The following is a 24506-nucleotide window of genomic DNA, read 5'->3' as shown; positions in this document are numbered from 1 at the left end:
TAAGCAAAACCTGTCTAAATAATCCTTCTATCAAAAAAGAAATCATGGCAGAAAATTAAAATAAGAAGAATAATCTTATGATAAAGTAATAATGAAAAGACTGCATACCCACATTGTAGGTACTGCTAAAGTTTAACAGAGCAGCAGTTCTTAAATGTTGGCATGCATTAGGATCACCTAAGGGCTTCTTAAAATACAAGGTGTTGTGCCCCATCCCTAGAGCTTCTTTTTCAGTAGGTCTGACAAATGGCTTAACAATTTGCATTTCTAACAATATCGCAGAAGATACTGATGCTTCTGGTTAAGGAACCACATCTTATACTAGGATATATAAACAAGTTTATGACAATAAATTTGATCTTAAAAATGAAGATTTTTAAAAAAAAAACAAAATTTATCAAAATTAGCGCAAAAGCAAATATGAAATCTTCATAGTTTTATCTACAGTTGACCCTTTAGCAACTCAGGTTTGAATAACATGGGTCCATTTATACACAGATATCATTTCAATAAATATACTGAAAAAATTTGTGGAGATTTGTGGCAATTTAACAAAAGCTCTCGAATATTTAACAAATATAAGAAAAAGTTAGGTATGCCTTGAACGTAGAAAATATATGTAGATACTAGTCTACTTATTTAATACCATAAAACATACAGAAAGCTGTTATAAGAAGTTAAAGTTTATCAAAGTTCAGCTTTATGTTTAACTAGTTATGTACACAAACATGCACCATACATGGCACCATTTTCAGTCAAGGGAAACATAAACAAATGTAAAGATGCACATGAAAATGACATGAAATTAACTGTAATTCATACTGTACTACTGTAACAGCTTCATAGCCACCTTCCGTGGCTATTGCAGTGAGCTCAAGTGTTGCAAGTATCCATTTTAAATGCCTTGCAACGCTAATCATCTCTGCATGAGCAGTTTGTCTCTATGGTGAATTGCACATCACAGGAAAAAAATGGCTGCTTGCAGTTTTCACATATTTTTCACTGTGTTACAATGCAATACTTTAAACCTTGAAATACTTTAAACCTTGAATCACACCATGTGATCCATACAAAGTGCCACTAGTGATGCTGGCAATGCTCCCAAGAAGCACACAGAAGTCATGACATAACAAGACAAAGTTGAATTGCCTGATATGCATCAGAGATTGAGATGTGTAACTGCAGTAGCCTGCCATTCAAGAGAAATAAACCAGCATAAGGACCATTGAAAAAATGAAAAGGAAACTTATGAACCCATACCTGCAGCTACAACAGCAGGTGCAAAAGTCTTACACTTTTTGTGAGATATCCTTTTAACTTTCATTGAAAATGCAGCTGACAGCAAAAAGAAAGTGAAGGATCGAAAACTGGAGAATTTAATACCAGCAAAGGATGCTTGGATAATTTTAGAAAGAAGTTTGACTTTTAAAATGTAAAAATAATATGAAAAGCAGCTTCTGCCAGTCACGAGGCAACTGACAATTTCCCAGATGCCATTAAGAAATGATTGAAGATAGGCCAGACACAGTGGCTCACCCCTGTAATCCCAGCACTTTGGGATGCCAATGGGGGTGGATCGCTTGAGCTTGAGTTTCAGACCAGCCTCAGCCTCGGGCAAAATGGTGAAACCCTCTCTCTACCAAAAAAAAAAAAAAAAAAAAAAAAAAAAAAATTAACAGGTGAGGTGGCATGCACTTGAAGTCCTAGCTACTCAAGAGGCTGAGGCTGGGAGGCATTGGTTGCTGTGAGCCCAGATCACACCACTGTACTCCAGCCTGGGCAATAGAGCAAGGCCTTGTCTGAAACAAAGAAATAAAAAGGAAAAGAAAAAATAAAATGGTTGAAGATAAAGGACATCTACCTGAACAACAGATAAAAGTGCCCTATTATGGGAAAAAAAATGCCACAATGAACATTTATTAGTAAGGAAGAAAAGTGAACATCAGGATTTAAGGCAGAAAAGGATAGGCTAACTACTGTTTTGTACAAATGCATTTTGGTTTACAATCAGGACTGCCCTTATCTATAAAGCTGCTAACCATTGAGGTTTTGGTTGTTTTTGCTATTTGTTTTGCTTTGTTTTGTTTTAGAGACAAGGTCTCACTGTGTTTCCCGGGCTGGAGTGTAGTGGCATAACCATGACTCTGGCTTCAAACAGTCCTCCCACCTTGGCCTCCCAAAGCAGTGGAATTATACACATAAGCCACCATGCCCAGTCTTCCCCTGAGATTTGAAGGGAAACAAAAAATACCAGTTGCCAGTCTTTGGGTTGTACACAAGAAGTTGTGTACAACCCTGATAAGAACACGTTTTCTGGATTAATTCTGTCAATGCTCTGTCCCTGAAGTCAGAATGTACCTTGAGAGTAAGAGCCTGCTTTTTAAAGTTCTTTTGATATTTGACAATGCCCCTGGCCACCCAGAACTCCATGAGTTTAACACCAAAGGCATTAAAGTGGTCTACTTACCCCTAAACACAATGTCTCTAATTCAGCCTCTAGATCATGGGGTCATAGGATTTTAAGCTCATTGCACATGGCACTGTATGGAAAAAAAATTTGACACCATGGGTGAGAACCTTGATAGAGAAAACATTATGAAAGTCTGGAAGAATTACACAATTGAAGATGCCATTGTTGTTGTAGAAAAAGCCATGAAAGCCATGGAGCCTGAAACAATACAATTTTATTGGCGAAAACGTTGTCCAGGTGTTGTGAATGACTTAACAGGATTTATGACAGAGCCAATCACACAAATCATAAAAGAGATTGTGAATCTAGAAAGCAGGTAGGGAATGAAGGATTTCAAGATATGGGTTTTAGGGAAATTAAAGAGGTAATAGACATGACATGCAAGCAGTTAACAGAAGACAACATTATGAAGTTGAACACTTCTCAACCAGTACCAGACGGTGAGGAAGAAGTCATAGAAAAAGTAGTGCCAGAAAACAAATTGACATTAGACAATTTGGCAGAATGTCAATTATTCAAGATTGCCTTTGACTTCTTTCACTTCCATGATATAGGCACTGAAACTAAAGCAAATGGTGGATGAAGAATAGGTACCATATAGAAACATTTTTGGAGAAAAAAAGTGCAAAGTCCGAAAGAAATTACAAGGTATTTCTGTAAATTTACACCTAATGTGCCTACCTCTCCTACTTCCCTTTCCACCTCTGCCACCTTTGAGACAGCAAGGGCAACTCTTCCTTCTCCTCCTCAGCCTACTCAACCTGAAGAGATGAAAATGAAGACCTTTATGATGATCTATTTCCACTTAATAGTAGATATATTTTCTTGTCCTTATTATTTTCTTAATAACATTTTATTTTCTCTAGCTACCGTATTATAAGAATACAGTATATAATACATATGACATATAAAATATGTGTTAATCAACTATTTATGTTATTAGTTAGGCTTCCAGTAGGTGATTAATAGTTAAGTTTTGGGGGACTCAGAAGTCATATATAGTTTTTTGACCACATGCAGGTTTGTGTCCCTAACCCCCACATTGTTCAAGAGTCAACTGCATTGATAACTTTGAATCTTTAAGAAACATTACACAAAGAGAACTCCAGACCCAAATGGCTTTACCAGGGTATATTTCCAGCCACTTAGGAAAACATTGCATTATTCTTCAGAATAAATTACATTATTCTTACACAATCCCTTCCAGAGAATAGGGGAAAACAAAAACAAAAATAAAAAATGGCACAGCTCCTTTAATGAGGTTAGCATATGAGTAAATCAGAGCCTTAGAAAGATATGACAGGCCAAGAAAAAATATGCAGTTTGATCACTCTTATGAACATAGATCACAAAATCCTAAAATAAAATAAAATAAATATGTAAACAAATTGCATCCATCTCTATGTAAAAGAGAGAGAGACAGGGAGGGAAAGCTGAGTCATTGATAGCAACAATAAGTAATTGCCTTGGATTGTCTACCTGGAGACTTCTTAACAAGTGTCAAAATTAAAGACTTACCCATAAAGACAGCCATAGTTAGGTTTGCTATTATAGGCAACTAAGTGATTTATTTACTGACCTGCCTCTATTATCTATAAAAATCACAATCTAAGCATCTAACCATTGACTCCTATATTTCCAATACCCCCATTTCAACAACTGTTCATCCCAACTTTGAATCTAGTCAATCAACTTGATCACCTTTTCTCTGTCCACTCAGGTCTCACTTCCCTCCCTTCCCATCCTAGCCCATGGTCTATCACCATTGTCATTTCTTTACATATATGCTCAACTCTTATGGCACCATCATTGCATTTGCCTGACAAAAGCCCAACTCTAGATAGATTAAATCTCTGTACACTTTATTACTGCACATCATGATGATTGATTAAAAACCAGCCACACTGGGCTGAGCGCGGTGGCTCACGCCTGTAATCTCAGCACTTTGGGAGGCCAAGGCGGGTGGATCACAAAGTCAAGAGATCAAGATCCTGGCCAACATGGTGAAACCCTGTCTCTACTAAAAATACAAAAATTAGCTGGACATGGTGGCATGCGACTGTCATCCCATCTACTTGGGAGGCTGAGGCAGGAGAATTGCTTGAACCCAGGAGGGGGAGGTTGCAGTGAGCCTAGATCACACCACTGCACTCCAGCCTGGCACCTGGCAACAGAGCGAGACTCCTCTATCTCAAAAAAAAAAACAGCAACACTGCTAACCAGCCTCACTTCAAACCACCAGCTGTGAGCCTTTGGAAGTGCCTAGAAAACTTACCACATTTTCTCATCAGTCAGTTCTCCCCTTCTTCATGTTGACAGTTTCACAGCTAGTCCCCTACTTTCAAACATCCTGTACTTCTTCCTGCCCTCCTCATTCTCATCTGATGACTCCCTATTCTGCTACCAAATAGAAGGAATCAGAGGATAATTCCATCATCTTCTCCCACCAACTCTACCAACATATATGCAGCTCTAACGTTACATGCCCTGCCTTGCTACTAGTTCACTTCACTATCATACAAGAACATCATAATAACCCTGGTTAAAATCAGACAGATGCTGAGAAAACCTGGTACTAGAGCAGTGTTTCTCAAAATGTGGTATTCAGACCAGCAGCATCAACATCACTTGGAAACTTGTTATAATTGCAATTTCCCAGAACTATTTAATAGCAACTCTGAAGGGTGGGATCCAGCAATGTGTGTTTATGGAGGCCTGTAGGTAATTTGGATGCATGCTAATGTTTGAGCACCCTGGTCTAAAATGTATTAATATAATTATGTTTTAACTCCTGCTCAAAACAGAGTAGCATATAATAACTCATTGTTCTGTTATTAGAAGGAAAGACAAGAAAGAGGAGCATATTGACGTACACAATTTTTGACATGAAGAAGTTTATGGAAACTTGAAATTGCCCCAAGGTTCTAGCCCATTCCTTTTCTAGATGAAATAAAAGTCCAAGTATGATAGTAACACATCCAAGCTCATATAGCTGGCCTTGAATCTGCCCTTTAATAGTGAAGTGTAATGGGCAAATCAATTAACTTCCTCCTACAATACAGAGCTAATCTCTACCCTTTTATATTAGTTACCTAGGACTGCCAAAACAAAATACCACAAACTGAATGGCTTAAAAAAACGGAAACTATGGACACAGGAAGGGGAACAGCACATACTGGGGCCGGTGGAGAGGGTGGGGAAGGAGAACATCAGGATAAACAGTTAATGTATGCAGGGCTTAATACATAGGTGATGGGTTAATAGGTGCAACAAATCACCATGGCACAGGCTTACCTATGTAACAACTGCACATCCTGCATGTGCATCCTGGAACCTAATAAAATAAAATAAACAGAAACTTATTCTCTCACAGTGTGGAGGCTGCTAGAATCCTAAATGCAGATGTCAGCAGTGTTGGTTACTTCTGGAGGTTCTGAAAGGGAATCTGTTCCATGCTTCTCTGCTAGCTTCCGATGGCTGCAAGCAACCTTTGACATTTCTTGGCTTGCAGATGCATCACTACCTCCATTTTCACAGGGTATTTTCCCCTACATGTCTGCCTCTGTGTACAAATTTTCCTTTGCTTGTAAGAAAATTAGTCATTTGATTAGGGATTACCCTAATCCACGATGACCTCATTTTAACTTGATACACATTTTCAAAGAGCTTATTTCCAAATAAATATCTGTCGCATCCACATGTACTTGTGGTTAGGACTTGAATATATCTTTAGCAAGGAGGGAGAAGACAATAATTTAAACCAGTAAACTTTTCTACCATCAAAAAGCCATTCATAGGGGGAAACAAATTTTCTCTGTCTAAAGGAAAACAGAAATCCGAACTTCTCCTCACACAATCCACTGCTGACCCTCTGTGAAGTGTGAAGCATAGGCTAGCACATCCACGATGCTCAGGACCACTGCCTACCACCTCAGCCTGCCCAGAGGACAAGTGTTACATGTGCGTGCTTGCTCCTAACTGGCTACTTCGACCACCTACTCTACTTGCTGGACCAAGGATGCCGATTCCTGAAATCGGCCTCCATGGCTGCCACTGCTCATGGGACCATCCCAGTGCAGACTGTTCCATCCCATCCCATATCTATTAGGCCTCCCTCCATGGCGACAGGTGAATCCTAAATCTCAAGAAGCAAAAAAATGACATAAATTTATATTATTTTTTAATGTACAAAACCACGAATGTTCTCAGTAAGAACAACTTTGTATGAATATATCGGTAGGATTAATCATCTGTATTTTACTTTCTAATGTGGCCAACCAAGCACTTGTGCTAGAAGCAGCAATTACAGAAGCTCTGCCATTGTCTTCTTCTCTTGTCCCTGCATTGTTAATTTTTGTGAATCCATAGTTTTTTTCAGCAATCTTTTAGAACCATTTGTCCCTTTGGAAAAGGGTTACTGTAGTTAAAACCAGATATTATAATTCATAAGTTCACTTCATCAGACTCAGGCAGACCACTATACACTACCAACCCTTCTAGGTTGTAAATTTCTGCTTATCTTTCAGGATATATTGGGAAATGTACATTATATATGATTGCTTCATGTATGTCCAAGGAAAGAGGAAGAATAAGGAGAAAGAGAAGAAGGAAGAAGAGGAGGCGAAGAAGAGGAAGGAGGAGAGGAATAGAAAGAGGAATCAGAAGAAGTAGGAGGAGAAAAATCAGAAGAGCAGCAACAGTACCAGCTGCCACCACCACTAGGATCAATTTATATGTTTAACATTGATAAATTAATATACCTATTTTTCATATTATCTAACTAGTATTTGATTAACATTCTAACATTTCCTTCATGCTCCAATGGCTCATCTTCTACATGTATTTTGAGAACACCATTTAGGTGATGTCAACATTCAACTGAATGAAGAACTCAATAACTTGCTCTTTTGGTTCTTGATCTTCTTTCAGTTCTTGTTCTTTCAGTCCTCAATGTTCTCCTCTTATCTCTGCACCTGCTCTTATCTTTTGCTGTCTATTAATACTTCCCCCTGGACCTCAAGCTTCTGTGCTTCTAGATTGCTTGCTCAACTATTCCTTTAAACCTGATCTTATGTTGCATAGAGACATCAACTCTACTAATCCCTGTCATCATCCATATATATCCCTATTAATGTCTTCATTTCTTTTCCAATATGATAAAGAAGACACAACCAAGTACACTCATTAATGTCTAGGATTCTAGGGTCCAACAGACCTGAATGTGTAATGTAGGGTGAGTTGCTTTACCTCTCTGAGCCTCAGTCTCTTCAACCTGAAAAGTGAGGATAAAATAGAAGCTGACATAGGACATAGGACATAGTCTTTTTTTTTCTTTTTTTTTTTTTTTTTTGAGATGGAGTCTCAGTCTGTTACCCAGACTGGAGTGCAGTGGTAGGATCTCAGCTCACTGCAACCTCTGCCTGCCGGGTTCAAGCAATTCTCCTGAGTCAGCCTTCCGAGTGACTGGGACTACAGTCTGTAGGCACAGTCTGTAAAGTTAATTTTTTTAATTTTTAGTAGAAACAGGGATTCACCATGTTAGCCAGGATGGTCTCCATCTCTTGACCTCGTGATTCACCCGCACTGGCCTCCCAAAGTGCTGAGATTACAGGCATGAGCCACCGCACCTGGTCGAGGTGGACATAGTCTTCTCAGGAATATTTAAGAAACTAAGGTATGCAGAGTATCATCTAGAATGCTTGTGGTTCTGAAAAAGATCAGTCAACTGCATGAATGTTACTGAGTGGCCAAGTGAAGTCTAAAAATATTTAGTGAGTTTTGCAGCATAAACAAGTAAATGATCTGTAGTATTTTTTATCATTTATGCCTGTTGATTTATGGACTTCCATGTATCCCTCTCTGGACTCTGTATCACCTTACTACTGCTGAACATAAAAATGTTACCAAAATGCTGACAGTTTGCCACTGTCTGCCTTTCTCACAATCTTGTCATTTCATTCTTGATCTTTGATACTTCTCTAAATCTTGAATTACTCTCTTCTGGTTCCTGTTTTACCTCTCCTAGCTTTACCACTGATAGCTCGATTTGGACACTATTGATGGGTTCAGTGTCAAAGGCACTGAGACACAGAGAAGTCTAACAATGCAGGCGAGTGGGCTGGTATAATATATATCCCCAAATCTACCTCCAATACTGTGCTGTAATGCATTACTTTTAGGATTGGTATTTATATATTACTTTTAGAATTGGAATTTAGGGTAATAAAATAATCTGGTTTAGAAAATGATTAACAGCTATAGAAAATTAAGTTGGGAGCTTAGAAATGCTTCTCCATTTCTACCTGAAAAATGTAGTCATCAGTTTGACAACAAAGTATGCTGAGTGGCCGTGCTATACACAGTGCATGTGGTATTTTGGGTCCAAGTCATCAGTAGCTGACCAAATAACTTTTAAGGACAAAATGTCATTCTTGAATTTTTGGTGAATTTGTACATGCCAGGTTTGATTTTGAATGCATGGACTTGGTGAAAATGTACATATGTGTGGCTTAAGCTGTCACTTGCAGTAACACTTTCTCATTTATATGCTCCTGACGTCTCACCTCTATAAACTGCAAATGTGGAACAATGGCTCTGGCAGTAGTTGCTAAAGCACAATAGAAAGTTTCTCCCTCAGCTATTTTCATTTCTCTGGTTTCCAGGCAGCCCCCCATGCCCCACACCTCCCCAACCCACCACATTCATTCTCATTCTGCCTAAGATTGCTTTCCCCAAGTTGTTAAACCTTATAAGTCAAGTGGCATTTCTGTGATACCAGTCATTCTTTCCAAAATTCTGCAGATGGGCTAAAACTAGTGGAAGCTACTGAGCATAAAAGGCAATGACTTTTATACTCCAGGTACACACAATAGCAATCATTTAAGTTTACTGGAAACTTCATATTTTATATTACTAGAACCCAGAATAGAAATCTGAGCACTTAAATTGGGCTTCTAGGATTCTATTAGAGGTAAAATTACACTGAAAGCATCTAGGATATGTAATTTTATAAACATTGAAGTCCAGAAAACGTTCTTAGTGTTTATAGGTTAGGGAAAAATCAGTGAAAATGGTAATAAAAAAGAAACAGTATGTTTATGCTTTTTTTTAGGATTATGTATAGGGTTACATTTTGATAGTCTGCCCAGAATTTTAAAACCTTGAATATATATATCAAAAGTGCTACACACATGCCTTCATCTTTGCCTCTGTTATTTTAGAAACACAACTTTCCTCCACTTTAGCAGAGGCTATATGCCACAATTTCTCGTCTGCAACATGTATACCAAGGTAGCATGGCCAGACCTGAATTGAGAATCTTCATGCTTTCACAAACGCCAAATAGACACAGCCATTTAAGAAGATGATGTTACTTCAAAAGACAATGGTAACTCTGAACCCATACAGTGTAGAGTAAAATTGAAATGTCCAGTTTCTATCAGCCTTCACAATATGGACAGCCATTTATATTTAGCCCCATACAATTATGTTCAGGTTCTCCACCTTTTTGTCAAATTTTAGATACTAGGGCTATATAGCTTGCATTTTTATGAGCTTAACTCCCACTGAACAAAACAGGAATACTGTACTTTGAGAACTGTTTATACGAAGCATGTTTATGCATTCCAGCATTATTCTGGCTTTTAAAACATGCAACAAACTTCACACTTTCTAAATTTGCTCTCTTCAGCAAGACAGAATGCCTTTAAATCTTTCAGCAGTATGAATAACAGCAAGCAGTATCTAAGAAAAGAGGAGGCATGAACACACATTTCACCCAGTAGCACTTGAATGCAAAAAAGGCTAACATGTTATTACTTAGGAATTCCAAATAATAAAAAAAAATTCTTTTAAAAATTTTGCCAGGAGGACCAGATTTTGAACTTATATATCTGCAAGGTGTTTTAAGTCAATATTAGAATTAAAAAGAGAGAATTGTTGGTGGGAAAATAATGAATGGATGTAATTAGACCAGGATAGCCTGCTAACCAGCTGAATGTGCAGATGGGGAACATGTTTTAAAGGAGACACGTCAGCACTCCTAAGCCTAATAAAAAAGTAAGAGAAAGTAGAAATGGCCCAAAGGTGAAGAGCTTTGGGAAGCTTCCTAACTTCTATAGTGCTTCATTTATTTAACTTCACAATTAATACGTTGAACTAATTTTTGTAAGTCTTGTTCACAGGGCAAAAACAAAGTGGGTTGGAGGCTAGCCATGAGCGGCTGGGTGTGTGTCATGATATGAGGATACCAAGGACTGGATCGAATGTGGAGAGCAGAGCATGGTCACAACCAAAGATTTACTGTAACTGTGAAGTCCAGAGTATGAGGTGGAGGTAAAAATAGGATAGTGAGTAATGAAGTTTAAGACCATGACATAGAGTGGGACATGGTACTAGGTATTAATTAAATGTGCTGGGGAATATTATTAAAGATGGATCCTGTGATTTACAAATAGGGACCAGAGAAGCCCTTCTATGTGATGCCTACGACAGCATCACATCAGCTTCAAGAAGAGGTGTCAAGCAGAACATAACTCATCTTTCAAACATCTCCCAGCTCTATAATCTCACAATCGCTGTTTCTCTTTTTCTTTAAGGCCTCAACTTGAAATCAACTCAGTCCAATTGCCCCATGGGTTTCCATCTTCAGACAACGTTCTTATTCTCTCTGTGAGGACTTAGAAGGTCATTCTCTATAATCCCTTTTGTCTTTTACTTGCCAAATTTCTTATATTCCTTCTGTTTTTTCTTTCAACACACTTAATTTTTCCCTGCAGCACGTTGCATTAGGCCTTGTTCTATGTTTTATGCGAACACATCTATTCTTTACTTTATTCTAACATATTTTATTTCACTAGCATGCCATTCTATTCCTTTTAATTTCCTTTGAAAGCAATTTCAATGGTGTATATATTAACAGTCTTAAAAATATTGTCCTATTTTCTTTTCTACAAAGAAAAAGAGCTTTCTATGTACTTTTTGGTTTGTCTGATTTTTTTTACTTAATATTGTTCTGATTTCGTCCATAGAGTCCACGGGCTACGCTAGCTCAGGAACTCTTTGATGGCTAGTATCCAGAAAACTGTGAGATAACTTTATACTTAGTTACTGTTTTCAATTCTCTAAAAAGCAACACTTTGTTTTAGGAACTATAAACAAATAGTAAAAAAATACTAAACATGTTTCCTTCAGAAAATCTACAGCAGAAGTAGACATGCCTTGTAAGTAGAGATACAAAAATATTTCCATCTTTACATGTTCTGTTAACAAAACATATTCAAATACTACCTCTTTAGATGGATATTTATGTTTCCCAAAATACTGAATTCTACCTACTTCTGTACAAACATTTGTAATTGACAAAGGACCTCACTGAAACATCCAGCTACCATTAGTGCTAATGTTATGATCAAGGGACACATTTCCAAAGATACACACTATCTGAAAAACTGTCAGCTGTCACAATTCTGACATTCATTTTCAATCAGTTCCTTGCAATGTCTTTCACATTCTTCCCCTGTCTTAAATTTTCAGTTCCAGAGCTGTGTTATACATGCTGTTGATAGCTTAGCTACTGTTAAACAAAACAGAAATCCTGGACTTTGTGGATCTGGGGATTACCATGCGTTTCTCAAGTCCACATGCTTCAGAATATCCTGAAAGTTTGTTAAGAATTAAAATTTGGGGGCTCCTTCAGACCCTCTACTCTGAATTTCTGCTGATGAAACAGAAGTATTTATATTTTTTACACTACTTCATGTGGTTCTCATAAACAGTAAAGGCTGGGATACACTGCACTAGAGTAAAATGTCTTACAATGGCCACTTCCAAACATTTTTTTGCTTTAAGAGATTTACCTCTGTGTGTCTCCTCTTTTAGCTAAACCATGAATGAGATTTGATTAATAAGAAGGACAATTATATTTTAGGACCAAGGACCATTTCTACTTTCTCTTACTTTTTTATTAAGCTTACAAGTGCTGGAGTGTCTACTCCAAAATACGCTCCCCATCAGCACACCAAATTACAAATCCATTACGTACCTAGATGGAGGACCTATAGACATATCTAGCTTCACCACGTGATATTGTTTGGCTTTGTGTCTCCATCAAAATTTCACCTCGAATTGTAATCCCCAGACGTTGGGGGAGGGACCTAGTAGAAAGTGTTTAGATCATGGGGGTGGTTTTCCCCATGCTGTTCTCATGATAATGAGGGAGGTTCTCACGGGATTTGACGGTTTTAAAAGGGGCAGTTTTTCCTGTGCTCTCTCTTCTCTCCTGCCACCCTGTGAAGAAGGTGTCTGCTTCCCCTACAGCCATGATTGTAAGTTTCCTGAGGCCTCCCCAGTCACACTGAACTGTGAATCAATTAAACCTCCTTCCTTTATAAATTACTCAGTCTCAGGCATTTCTTTATAGCAATGTGAAAATGGACTAATAATCATGTTAGTATGAAGTCATTTCTTACCAAACATTTTCTCACAAGACCATATATTGGGCAGTAAAGCTCTCAGCAAGATAGGCAGAGAAATAACTTGTAGGAAAAACTTCTATTTGCTTTTTTGTTTCTGGGGAATGCCTTGCTTTACTCTTTTTTTTTCTTCTGGTCCTAAAGAAGAAAAAATATCTACCTCTGCCCACTTCTGCTTTAATTTTTCTTCATGCATTTTTCCATAGCCACATTCACTGAAATATTTATGCTATTGCTCGCTAAATATTTAAGAAACATGGTAAGTTACACTATCTCTTAGTTCCAACATTTTATCATAAAATATGTTGCCTTTTAATGAGATGGAGTGTTTGCTCCTAGGTCTTGGGCCATCTATAAAGTGTACCAGTCCATGCCAGTCTATGCATCCAATAAAATGCAAGTTTGGAAAATGCATTCATTCTCTTTTATATCAGAGTCCAGGATAATTTTGGTTTCTTTGAATTTCAAAGCATTACTGGAGTGTGGGCTACATTTTCTTGCAACTAGTATTCCTTCCTATTAATTTTTGTTGTTTCTTGAATTACTAAATTTGTTTTTAAAAATTCAGTGTGTTTCTATAATACAAGTCAAATTACAGTAAAACTCAAGTCTTTGCTTGTCTTCATTCCAGATTCCTCTCTGGGCCAAGGGCAGCCCAAATTGAGGTAAAAAATAAACCCCTGGGCTGCATGATGACACTTAAGTTCTAGTGCTCAATCCAGGGCCACCACATTGAGCCAGGGAGGCCACCTATGCCCAATATTGTAGAAAGTCCCCAAGTTGTGCAATTCAGCAGAGCCAAGGACCCTCCCTGATGCCATGACTTACTACATGATATGACAACATAACTACATGATCCTAATAGTATCCAGTGCTTCACCATGGAGTTGTATTGTGAAAGCATTTCATAAATTGTGCTTTTCTATACAAACGAATTTCCTTTCTCTTTGATAATCTCAAATTCAAGGAGCTTAAAATTAAATATCTAATATGTTTTCATTATATTTTTGCTCTAAAACTGCCACTGTTTCCTGGCATTTAAATTTTCTATCTAGGCTCAATCAATAGATATGAATATGTTTTCAATCTCTGAGTCACCTAATACCTAAGTGCTCTGAACAGGTGTCAGCTAAGAAACACATAATCCATTTAGTGGAGACCTATAATACTAGTTTTGTTTTCACAGATGGTGTTGGATTATTAAAGTGGAAATAGGCCAAGAAGTTTTAAAAGTACATTTCCATTTAAGAGAGGGACACGTACTAAGCTGGACCTTGTATTATTTAAAGCTGTGATAAGCAAATTCAGCTCTAATCTTCTCATAGCCCAGTCTGACTAAATCTATTATTTTCTACATCTCCTAAATTTCAGTTTTCCTGTTACTAATCCCTACATCATACAAATAGTTTCTGGGAAGAAAATCTCAATGTGTTTAGTTTGTGGCCATATCCTTTTGATTTCAGAAGGCAGGTAATGGATACTAATGTGTTGAAACAGAGTGAGGAAAAACAAACAATGCTAAATCTACTACAGTTTGACCACAGGGAAGTCATTTAATTTATCTTTAACTCAGTTTGGATATCTGTTAAATAAGGTAATAAACTTTTTTAAACTACTAAGTTTTTAGTTTATAGAAGTGTTAAAGTAGTTCCAAATTTGTTATTTTTGAGATATAAATCCAAAGTGTTATCATTATTTACCTAATCATATACAATATCTACTATTGGTCTTTAAGTTAATAAAGATGACAGTGTAGTGTTGTAGAGTAGAAAGATTTGGAGTTAATGAATTCAACTCTTTCACTTAGCTCTGTGATCTTGGGCAAATTACACTTTTATGACATTGGCTGCCTAGAATCTGACCTACTTTGTACGTACGTCTGCAGAACTTGCAATGGTACATGTTCTGTTGAACAATCTCTCTCCACAGAACCTGAAAAGAGCCAAAGCCTGCTTGTCTTTCTGTCTCCCACCAGCATCATGTAATTGGCCCAAAACCTGGGCTTCTCCAAGCAAATGCTTCCATCTGAGACTCTGAACTTGGATTAAGTAAAATAGGCAGAGGGAGTGGAATTCATTTAGTTACTGGGAATTGCAATGCAGCTACTCTTTTGGTCAGGATGGAAGTTCCAGGAATTTGCATTTGGCTATTTCTACCAGGTGACTTTTATCATATTGTCAAAATGCCATCTGAGGATTCAGCTGATTGTCGATATATCTATCTCATCTTTATATCGAAAAACTGAGAAAAAAAAATAAACGGGAAGAATTCAGGGTGTGATTTTATATCAAAGTTGTAGTTATCATCTGACTTCTCAAAAACTGTCACTCAAAAAAGTGGATTCAATGGTATTAAAGGTTCCAAACCATTTTGCATTCAGAGTTAGTGCTGATTAAGTTAAAAAGCATCTGTGTAATTTTTAGGCTGTCCTAGTCTATAGGGTGGGTTAGAGGAATGTTTACACTAATGACCTGAAGCCATATCCTATTGCCCACCCGATTACAGTAATTTTCTTCTCTTTATAAGAATCCTCTCCCCACAAATGAACATATCAGAAACGACACTGAATGTAACCCAAAAGAAAACTAAATTTTTTAATGTGCTGAAACTTGAATATCTAAAATACCTTTGCAAATGCTAAATAAGTGAATACCATTTAATTAAAAGATATTAAATCCTTTGTCTTTTATTACCAAAAACTCACTTTGTGATATATACTGCATCAGGCCATTTTACAGTTGGAGAAATAGGCAGTAAGCAGTAAGCAGCCTTAGTGAATACTAGCTTAGAATTTAAAACTTGTGGGTTTTTTAATTTAAAAATCAATCACTCTATAAGTAAAATCCCAAAGGTACCAATACTAAGAAAGCATTTTTATTTCTTCCATTTTAGAATATTCAATAAATATTTGATTTCAGAATTAATTTCACTACTTTTGAAACATATTTTGAAAGGAAAATAATTAAGATGGATAATATCATATTCAAATATATTTAATCTATGGATTATATTATGAATCTCTTTAAAAATTACTTAAAGAAATTTTAACAACTGGGGCTTGAGATGAAACTATGATAATTAACAGAGTGGGTGGCCTAGTGCTTGTCAAGTTGACCAATGGAGTAGCGTACAGAAGCCCAGAAACAGAAATATTCAAGTACGGAAATCTGGTATATGCGGAGATGAGAAAAGAAGAGATTCTTTAATAAATGGAGCTTAAAAAAAGTTATCAATTATGAGAAAAGTAAATTTGACTTGTATATCATAATTTAAAAAAACGACTCTGAACTGAATAAGGATTGAAAATGTAAAAACTGGGGAAGATGGCCAACTAAAAGCAGCTAGTGTTTGCTGCTCTCATGGAGATAGAAAGGAGTGAATACAGCACCTTCAACCGAAACATCCAGGTGAATGCACTGGAATCATCGAGAAAACAATTCAAGCCATGAAGAATGGAGAAAAGCAAAGCAGTACAACCACCAAGCCAGGGAGGCTCCCCAGCTCAGGGAAGTGGTGAGTGGGTGAGCAACCCCGGACACTCATACTTCTGCCATGGATCTTTGCACCCCCGTGTCAGGAGATCCCCTCATGGACCTCTCCACCACAGCTTGCAATCTGATGCACAGAGCTATATGGAGTCTTGACAGAGCAGCCCATTCAGGCACACATGAAGCCCTGGGAGTTTTAGATGCCCAGGTTTCCCAGCAAATGTGGCTGCAACTCTGGCAAAGTGGGAGGCTACACCCTCATACCTACCCCTAGGAAAGCAGCTGACTCCGGAAGGCTGAGCAGTGATGATCTGCCGGCCCCACCTCCGTGGCACTTCACAGGATTCGTTGACTTGGAACCCCAGTAAGCCCCTGGTAGCAGCATTGCACCTCTCTGGGAGGGGTGGGCTGCCATCTTAGTTGTTTCTCGGCTTTCCCATTGTTGCCTTCAGTGTAGATGCCCTATGAAAAAGTGGCCAGACTGCTTTTTATACAGTTCCCTGACCCTGCTTCTCCTCACTCAGTGGGAACACCTGACGGGTCACCAGCCCTCCTTGCTAGTGTCTTCCAGCTGGCAGTGGTTCTGAGTCTTTCTGAGACGCACATCCCAGCTGCGGGGAATGGGGCTCTATCTTTGCTCTTTCACAGCTTTGGCTATTGTTGCCTCAGGCTCTAGGGAGTCTGAGGAAACTAGGGAATGAAGTGCTCCCCAGCACAGTGCAGCCCTTCTGTAGTGAAGCCGCCAGACTGAATTTTCACGCAAGACCTGGATCCTGCTTCTCTTTACTGGGCAGAATCTCCAAACCGATGATGACAACCACCCCCACAGGTGTGTTCAGGCCAGATATAGGTTCTTACCTCCCTGAGACGGAGCTCCCAGAGAAAGGAGCTGGCTGCCATCTTTGTAGTTTTGCAGCCTTCGCTACTGACACCTCAGGTACTGGAAAACCTGAGGTAACTAGGGGCTGAAGTGGACCCTCAGCATACCGCAGCAGCCCTACGGAAAAGTGGCCAGGCTGGTTGTTACGTAGGTCCCAAATTTTGCATCTTCTTACTGGGCAGGTCCTCCAGGATTGGGTCTCTAGTCGCGCTCTGCTGGGACTATTGAGTGAGTAGCAGCTCTGTAACTCCCTGGGACAGATGTCCCAGTGAGAGGGGCAGGTCTTGGCTGCCTTGCAGCCCTCACCGTTGCTGCCTCCAGGCTCTAAGCCCAGCTGCTGGTCTGGAACCCCCAGCACAGAGCACCCACCTCACAAAAGTGTTCTTATGCAGGTCCCAGTCCACGCTTCTCATTAGAAAGTGCTGCCTGACCCGGGACTCTAGCACAATTGCCTTGCCCCTGCCTGATTACTTCAATTAGAAACAGCCCAGCAGTTAAAGGAATACCAACATGCAGAGATGAGAAAAAAACAATGGAAGAACTCTGGCAACTCAAATGGCCAGAGTGTCCTGTGTCCTCCAAACAACCACAGTAATTCTCCAAAAAGGGTTCTTAAGCAGCTTGAGTTGGCTGAAATGACAGAAATAGAATTCAGAATGTGGAGAGGAATAAAGATCACCTAGATTCAGTAGAACAGCAAAACCCAATCCAAGGAAACTAACAATCAAAATAAGATGAAATAGGAGCTGACAAAAGAGCCAGTATAAAAAAGGAACTTAAATGTCACAATGCAATCACAAATATTAACAGCAGAATAGACCAAGTGGAGAAAAGAATGTCAGAACTTGAAGATTGGCTCTCTGAAATAAGACAGAGAAAAATAAAAAATAATAAAAAGCAATGAACAAAACCACTGAAAAGTATGGAATTATGTAAGGAAGCCAAATATACAAATGATTGGCATCCCTGAAAGGGACAGGGAAAAAGCAAAAAACTTGGAAAACATATTTTGGAATACTGTCATGAAAATTTCCCCAACCTCATTAGAGAGGCCAACAGTCAAATTCAGGAAAGACAGAGAAGCTCTATAAGATTCTACACAAGAAAATAATCCCTGATATCCATAATCATCAGATTTTCCAAGGATGAAATGAAAGAAAAAATGTTAAAGGCAGCTAGAGACAAAGGGCAGGTCACTGACAAAAGGATCTCCTTCAGGCTAGTAACCAACCTTTCAGCAGAAGCCCTACTAGACTCGAGAGATTGGGGTCTATATGCAACCTTCTTAAAGAAAAACTTCAACCAAGAATTTCATATCTACCCAAACTAAGCTTCCTCAGCAAAGGAGAAATAAGATCCTTTTCAGATAAGCAAATGCTGAGGGAGTTTGTTATCATAAGACTCACCTTACAGGAGATCCTGAAAAGAACATTAAATATAAAAAAGAAAGACCAATTCCAGCCAATACAAAAACACGCTTAAACACACAGAACAGCAACATTGTAAAGCAACCACAAGGCAAGCTGGCATAGTACCCATTTAACAACACAATGACGGAATCAAATTCACACATATCAATACTAACCTTGAATGTAAATGAGCTAAATGCCCCATTTGAAAGGCACACTGGCAAGCTGGATAAAAAAGCAAGACCCAATGTTATACCATCTTCAAGAGACCCATCTCACTTGCAATAACACCCGTAAGCTCAAAATAAAGGATAGAGGAACAATCTATCAAGCAAATCAAAATCAGGAAAAGCAGGAGTTGCAATCATAATTTCTGGAAAAAAAAAAAAACAGACTTTGGGCCAGGTGCAGTGGCTCTTGCCGGTAATCCTAGCACTTTGGGAGACCGAGGCAGGTAGATCACAAAGTCAGCAGATTGAGACCATCCTGGCCAACCTGGTTAAAACCGTCTCTACTAAAAATACAAAATTTAGTGGGATGTGGGGGACATGCCTGTAATCCCAGCTACTCAGGAGGCTGAGGTAGGAGAATCACTTTAACCATGAAGTCAGAGATTGCAGTGAGCCAAGATCATGCCACTGTAATTCAGCCTGGCGACAGAGTGAGATTCCATCTCAAACAAACAAACAAACAAAACCCATCAGACTTTAAACCAACAAAGATAAGAAAAAGCAAAAAGTGCATTATATAATGGTAAAGGGTTCAATTCAACAAGAAGACCTAACTGTTGTAAATATACATGCACCCAACACAGGAGCAACTGAATTCATAAAGCAAGTTCTTAGAGACCTGCAAAGAGATTCAGACTCCCACACAATAATTATAGTGGAAAACTTCAACACTCAACTGACAGTATTAGACAGATCGTTGAGACAGAAAATTAACAAAGATATTCAGGACCTAAACTCAACATTGGCCCAAATGGATCTGACAGACCACTTCAGAACTCTGCCCCAAAACAACAGAATATACATTTTTCTCATTGTCATGTGACACATAATCTAAAATCAACAACACAATCAGACATAAAGCAATCATCAGCAAATGCAAAATAACAGAAATCACACAAAATATACTTTTGGACAACAGCACAATTAAAATAGAAATCAAGAATAAAAAATACTGCTCACAAACATACAATCACTTGAAAATTAAACAACCTGCTCCTGAATGAATTTTGAGGAAATAATGAAATTAAAGCAGAAATCAAGACGTTCTTTGAAACTAATGAGAGCAAAGATATAATATACCAGAATCCCTGGGACACAGCTAAAGCAGTGTTAAGAGGTAAATTTGTAGCACTAAACTCTCACATCAAAAAGTTAGAAATACCTCAAATGAACAACCTAATATCACAACTAAAAGACCTAGAGAAGCAAGAGCAAACCAACCCCAAACCTAGTAAAAGACAATTAATAACCAAAATCAGAGCTGAACTGAAGGAGATCAAGACACAAAAAAACACATTTAAGAGATCACGTAATTCAGGAGTTGGTTTTTTGAAAAATGTAATAAGATAGGCCACCAATTAGATTAATGAAGAAGAAATGAGAGGATATCCAGACAAACACAAATAGAAATGAAAAAGGGGATGTTCCCACTGATGTAACAGAAATACAAACAAGCATTAGAGACTAAAACTGATACCTCTTTGGAAACAAAGTAGAAAACCAAGAAGAGATAGATAAATTCCTGGACACTTATACCCTTCCAAGGAAGAAACTGATTCCCTGAACAGACAAATAATGAGCTTCAAAATTAAATCAGTAACAAATAGCTTACCAACTAAAAAAAAGTCCAGGACTAGAAAAATTCACAGCCAAGTTCTACCAGATGTACAAAGAACTTGGTATCATTCTTTCTGAAAATATTCCAAAAAAATGAGAAGGGAGGACTCTTCCTCAACTCATTTTACAAAGCCAGCATTATCCTGATACCAAAACTTGGGAATGATACAACCAACCAACCAACCAAACAAAAACCTTCAGGCCAATATCCTTGATAAACTTTGATGCAAAAATTCTCAACAAAATAATTGCAAACTGAAGCCAGTAGCACATCAAAAAGCTAATCCACCCTAATCAAATAGGCTCTATCTCTAGAATACAATGTTGGTCTTCAACATATGCAGATCGATAAATGTGATTCATCAAATAAACAACTAAAGACAAAAAACTCATGATTATCTCAATAGATCCAGGAAAGGCTTTTGGTAAAATTCAACATCCTTTCATGTTAAAAACTTTCAATAAACTAGGTATTGAAGAAAAATAATTTAATATAATAAGAGCCATCTATGAGAAATCCACAGCCAAATGTCATACTGAATGGGCAAAAGCTGGAAACATTCCTCTTGAAAAGCAGCACAAGACAAGAATGCCCACTCTCACCACTCCTATTCAACATAGTATTGGAAGTACTGGCAGGAGCAATCAGGGAAGAGAAAGAAATAAAACATATCTAAATAGGAAGAGAGGAAGTCAAACTTTCTCTGTTTGCAAATGATATGATTCTATATCTAAAATACCCCATAATCTCAGCCCAAGAGTTCCTTGACCTTAGAAGCAACTTCAGCAAAGTTTCAAGGTACAAAATAAATGAACAAAAATCACTAGCATTCCTATACATCAACAACAGCCAAACCAAGAGCCAAATAAAGAACACAGTACCATTCATAACTGCCACAAAAAAATAATAAAATACCTAGAAAGACAGCTAACCAGGGAGATGAAAGATACCTACAATGTGAATGATAAAACACTGCTCACAGAAATCAGAGACGATGCAAACAAACTGAAAAATATTCCATGCTTATGGATAGGAAGAACAAATATCATTAAAATGGCCAAATTGCAATTTACAAAGTCAATACTATTGCTATCAAACTACCAAGGACATTCTTCATAGAACTAGAAAAAAAACTATTTTAAAATTTATATAGAACCATAAAATAACCTGATTAGCCAAGGCAATCCTAAACAAAAATAATAAAGCTGGAGACATCATGTTATCTGACTTCAAACTATACTACAGGACTACAGTAACCGAAACAGCATGGTACTGGTATAAGAACAGATACAGACTAATGGAACAGAATGGAGAGCTCAGAAATATGGCTCCACGCCTATAACCATCTGATCTTTGACAAAGCTAACAAAAGCAAGGAATGGGGAAAGAACTCTTTAGTCAATAAATGGTGATCATATAACTGGCTAGACATATGCAGAAGATTGAAACTGGACCCCCCCTCTTACACCATATACAAAAATCAACTGAAGATGGATTAAAAACTTAAACGTAAAACCCAAAATTATAAAATTCTGGAAGACAACCTAGACAATACCATGCTGGACAAAGAAAGTGGCAAAGATTTCATGACAAAGATACCAAAAACAATTGCAACTAAACAGAAGTGGACAAATTGGACCTAATTAAACTTAACACCTTCTTCACAGCAAAAGAAACTATTAACAGAGTAAACAGAACACCTACAGAATGGGAAAAAATTATTTGCTAACTACATATCTCACAAAGATCTAGTATCCAGTATCTGTAAGGAATGTAAACAAATTTACAATTTTAAAAAACAAACAACCCCATTAAAAAGTGTGCAAAGGACATAAACAGACACTGTTCAAAAGAGGACATGTGTGGCCAACAAACATGGAAAAAAACTCAATATCACCAATCACTAGAGAAATGCAAGTAAAAACCATGAGATACTATCTCATATCAGTCAGAATAGCTCTTATTAAAAAGGCAAAAATAACAGATGCTGGTGAAGATGCAGAGAAAAGCGAACATTTTCCTATACACTGTGTTATACACTCACTTATGCATTCTCAGTGGGAGTGTAAATTTGTTCAACCATTGAGGAAAACAGTATAGTGATTCCTCAAAGAGCTAAAAACAGAATTACCATTTGATCCAGCAATTCCATTACTGGATGTATACCCAAAGGAATATGAATTTTTCTACCATAAAGGCACATGTATGTGTATGTTTACTGCAGCACTATTTACAATAGCAAAGACATGGATTCAACCTAACTGCCCATTTATGACAGATTGGACAAAGAAAATGCATTGCATATACATCACGGAATATTATACAGCCATAAAAAGAACAAGATGATGTCCTTTGCTGGCACATGGATGGAACCAGAAGCCATCATTCTTTGCAAATTAATACAGAAGCAGAAGATCAAATATCACATGCTCTCACTTAATAAGTCAGAGCTAAATTATAACCCCACATGGAGACATAGAGGAGAACAATAGACAATGGGGCCTATTAGAGGTTGGAGGGTGGGAAGAGGGAGAGGATCAGAAAAAAATAACTATTGGGGACTAGGCTTAGTACCTGGGTGATGAAATAATCCATACAACAAACCCCAATGACACAATTTTACCTATTAACAAACCTTCACATGTACCCATGAACCTAAACTTTTTAAACATTTTATTAAAAAGTCAGCTTAAATTAAAGTATATAATACACAATCAATAATTGGTGGTGATTATATGAAGAGGAAAGGTAAGTGTTACTAAGTAAATTAGGTAATGTCTTTACATTTTTCCTTTTTTCTTAATTGTACTTTGGGCTCTGGGGTACATGTACACATCCTGCATCCTGCAGGATTGTTACATAGGTACATATACATGCCATGGTGGTTTGCTCTCTCCATCCCCCACCCACCCATCACCTACATCAGGCATTTCTCCTGGTGTTATCCCTCCCCATCCTCCCTGCCCCCCCCACACTGTCCCATTCTAACTGGCGTGAGATGGTATTTCAATGTGGTTTGGATTTGCATTTTTCTAATGACCAGTGATGATGAGCATTTTTTCATATGTTTGTTGGCCGCATATATGTCTTCTTTTGAAAAGTGTCTGTTCATATCCTTCACCCACTTTTGAAAGTGTTTGTTTGCTTTTTTTCTTGTAAATCTGCTTTAGTTCTCACTCTGTCACCCAGGCTAGAATGCAGTGGTGGGATTATAGCTTATGACAACCTCAAACTCCTGGGCTCAAGCAATCCACCCACCTCAGCCTCCTGAGTGCTAGGACTATAGGTGCACACCATCATGCCTGGCTAATTTTTAAAATTTGAGATGGGGGTCACACTAAGTTGCCCAGGCTGGTCTTGAACTCCTGAGCTCAAGCAATCCTCATGCCTCGGCTTCCCAAATTGTTGGGATTACAGGGATAAGCCACTGTCCCTGGACAAGGTAGTGTTGCTTGATAGTATAAAATTACTATTTTCACTATTACATTAGATGCTTTTCCATTTTCCTGTGGTGGCCTCATTTGGGACCTATCCATGCCTTTGCTTCAAAAGTAAATCTCAAAGGAGCAAGGGTAAGAGGGAATTTTCCTCACAAGCACACAGCTTACCAAACAGTCCTATGTTGGTTGTGAAGAACATTCCAGAACCAGTGGTAGAGTACAGTTGTGCCTACTGGCTGAAGTTTTTGTTAGATACAGAATTTAAACTAAGACATGCACTTAAAACTTCCCACTGTGTAATGCATACCTTTGTATTCTTAGTGCTTTATAAATCATAGTTCCTGGACCGGTGTTTGTCAAAGATTTGAAGAAGTAAATGTACAGATGAATCTCAGGGAGTAGAATACCTCCATTAAAGCATGTGGATTTTCCCAATTTTTTTTTAAAAAGGGAAAATGTAAAAACTAAAATAACAAACTTCTAGAAGAAAATACAGATG

At 38.0% G+C, this 24506-nt stretch overlaps 1 long non-coding RNA gene across 1 annotated transcript; it reads right to left on the bottom strand.

Annotated features, from left to right (window-relative positions):
* Positions 1-8261: 8261 nt before the first annotated feature.
* Positions 8262-23408, bottom strand: LOC116533881. Its single transcript, XR_004261492.1, has 3 exons — positions 23035-23408; positions 19492-19499; positions 8262-8272 (listed from the first exon to the last, which is right to left on the bottom strand). It is a non-coding gene; the product is annotated as an uncharacterized LOC116533881 (long non-coding RNA).
* Between the last annotated feature and the right edge of the window lie 1098 nt (positions 23409-24506).

This window comes from Sapajus apella, unplaced genomic scaffold (genome assembly GCF_009761245.1).
Source record: "Sapajus apella isolate SASKATOON/1434 unplaced genomic scaffold, GSC_monkey_1.0 scaffold84, whole genome shotgun sequence".
In the NCBI taxonomy this organism is placed as follows: domain Eukaryota; kingdom Metazoa; phylum Chordata; class Mammalia; order Primates; family Cebidae; genus Sapajus; species Sapajus apella.
This window is presented reverse-complemented; position numbering and strand designations above follow the sequence as displayed.